Genomic DNA, 3,036 nt, shown 5'->3' with positions numbered 1-3,036 from the left:
AGGGAGGGGCGGAGGGCGGTGCCCGCCGCGATAGAGGATGGGGGTGGGGGGGAGATGGGCTACCTGAGAGGAAAGGAGGGAGGGGTCAGAGCAAGAGGGACGACCCGAGTGTGGGGGCGGGGAGGGAAGGGGGCTCCGAGACAAGCTTGACTGGTGCGGCTTCTGCTGGCTTGACCAGCTTGAGGCCTGCCCCTCCCGGCTAATCTGAGAATGTCGGATCAAAGGACGGAAGGAAAGTCAAGGGGCCTCTGCCAAAGACTCTGGCTCTCTGGACTGCTTGAAGCCTTTCTTTCACTCGACCCCTACTAGGTTGGATCATCTCCAGTGAAGGCCTCACACACTTTTTTTTTTTTTTCTCTTACCTTTCGTATTGCAGCTCCTGGATATTGCAGTAGCCACCAAGTGGACTCTGCCTCTATCTCTTCTCCACCCCACCCCATTTGCACAAGTAGCCAGATTTATCTTCCCTGAAACCACCACTATCACAACCCCACAACCTTCCCTGGTTCCATACTCTGGATGGGACACAGTCCTGAGTCATCCTAAATTTCCACTCTTCCTGCTCTGGCACTAGCCTTCAAGTTGAATTGTACAGCTTTTTTGTTAGTTATTACTTATTTTCTAGTTCTGAAATTTGAAAAGTAATAAGTGATAAAAACATGCAATTCATCACGTTATAGACCTACAAACTCCAGAAGTAACATTAACACCTTATTTGTAAGCAGTATGGTCTTAACTAATCAGCTCAGGAATTTAAATCTCCACTAAACTTTAACATATTATCTTGGGTTATTAAATTACAAAGGGCATAGTATAATACTTTGTCCAAAGTTTATCTTACAAGTTGCTCTAAGAACCAAGAAAATTATCTCCTGAGACTGATCACAAAATCACTTAAAATTTCTGAGACACCAAACCAGGTGTGGTGGCTCTAGACTGTAATCCCACCCATAAGGTAGGCTGAAGCAGCAGTACCAAATTGTAGGACAATTTGGGCAGTTTAATGAAACCCAATCTCAAAGTAAAAAATAAAGCCTGATGCAGTGACATAGGCATATAATTCCAGCAACTGGGGAGGCTGAAGTAGAAAAATTTAGAAGGCTGAGGCAGGAGGATTGCAAGTTTGAGGGCTAGCCTCAGCAATTTAGCAAGACCCTGTCTCAAAAAGAACTGGTGTTGTAGTTCAGCAATAGAGAGCCCCTGGGTTTAATCCCTAGTACCAAAATAAATTGTTTTCTATGACACCAAAATATGGGGAAAATATGGGTTTTCATTTCTACTAATATACCAGCTATACCCTTACCTTCAAGTCCTCCATATGCCTTAGTTGAAAACCACATCAAACAGTACACAACAGTTCTTTTACATCATGATGACCTTTTTCCCCTCCTACTGGGAACTGAAGGGAGGGCTCTCTACCACTGAGGTACATCCCCAGTCCTTTTTATTTTTTATTTTGAGGCAAAATGGTGGTAAATTGCTGAGGCTGTCCTCGAATTTGTGGCACTCCTGCCCCAGCCTCCTAAATAGCTTCAATTACAAATGTGCATCTCTCCCTAGCAAAGTATCTTAAACTCATATTTTTAACAAGTTTTGCTTATTCAGACTTTAATATATTTCATGTTTAGGTGTTTAGGAACAACTACATTTTTATAGTTCAGATTCATACCAAGAATAATTTATTAAACTAACATGAGCTCTGCTGGCCACCCCACTGTTGAACCAGAACCTTTCTGGGGGCTGGGATTGTATGCTTGGTGGTAGAACACTTGCTTAGCAAAAGCAAGGCCCTGAATTCAATCACCACAAAATGACAACAACAGCAACAAAACTCTTCTAGGACCTTTTCCTGGGGCCATTCAGACATTTGAACATTTGTTGGCTTTCTTTTTCTTTTTTTCCTTCTTTTCCTCTCTTTCTTTCATCATGTATTTATGACTTGACACATGATAAATGTATTTGGAACTTCAGTTTGAATATCTTTTTTTTTAAAGATCCTTTTTTTTAATATTTATTTTTTAATTTTCAGCAGACACAACATCTTTATTTGTATGTGGTGCTGAGGATCGAACCCAGGCCGCACGCATGGCAGGCGAGCGCGCTACCGCTTGAGCCACATCCCCAGCCCAAGTTTGAATATCTTTGAGCAATACAAAGATAGATGATTACAGCTGTCTTCAAGATTACCATCCAGAGAGAAAGAACACAGGCAAAATCTATAAGAGCATAATACAAAAATAGGTTAAAATAATATAAACTGTATAGGGACAGAAATCAGATCAGTGATTTCCAGGAACTAGGAAAAGGAAGAGAGAATTGCTTCAAAAAGTTGCACAGGAACTCTTTGATTTAATGGAAATATTATATACCTTCATTGTGGTGATAATTACTCAATTGTATGTGCTTGTCAAAACTTACAGTCCTGCAAAGCACAGTGGAACACAGCCTGTTCTCTCAGCAACTTGAAAGCTAAGGTAGGAAGGTCACAAGACCAACCTGGGAAACTTAGTGAAACCTTGTCTCAAAAAATTTAAAAGACAGGGGATGTAGTTCAGTGGTAGAGCGCCCCTGGGTTCAATCCCCAGTACCTCAAAACCAAAAACTCAAGTACAGGAGTAATTTTAATTGTATATAAATTATACCTATTATGAACCATGTATTTTTAAAACAATAAGCAGTGAAAATAAAAGGAAGGAAACAATTCAAAGTCAAACAACTGGGGACATTTCTATGAAAGAGGTGGTATTGAAATTAGGCAATTTAATTAAAATTGACAACCATTAAAATTTTGATCACTGACAGAAATGGGAGGGAGGGATCCATTTATTCCAGAATAAGAGACTGTGAGCAAAGCCATGGAAGTATGAAAACACACATGAGTTTAAGGAATAGTGATCAACATATGATCATAGGGTCCTTAAGAGATAAGGTGTTTGGGTTAAGGTGAGACCTTGCTGGGTCCCCAGATGCCTGTTAAAATATTTAGGTTAGCGAAGTAGTGCACTCCTGTAATCCCAGCGATTTGGAAGGCAAGAG

The sequence above is a fragment of the Marmota marmota genome, unplaced genomic scaffold (assembly GCF_001458135.2).
Source record: "Marmota marmota marmota unplaced genomic scaffold, marMar, whole genome shotgun sequence".
NCBI classification, from domain to species: Eukaryota; Metazoa; Chordata; class Mammalia; order Rodentia; family Sciuridae; genus Marmota; species Marmota marmota.
Note: the sequence above shows the minus strand (reverse complement) of the source record.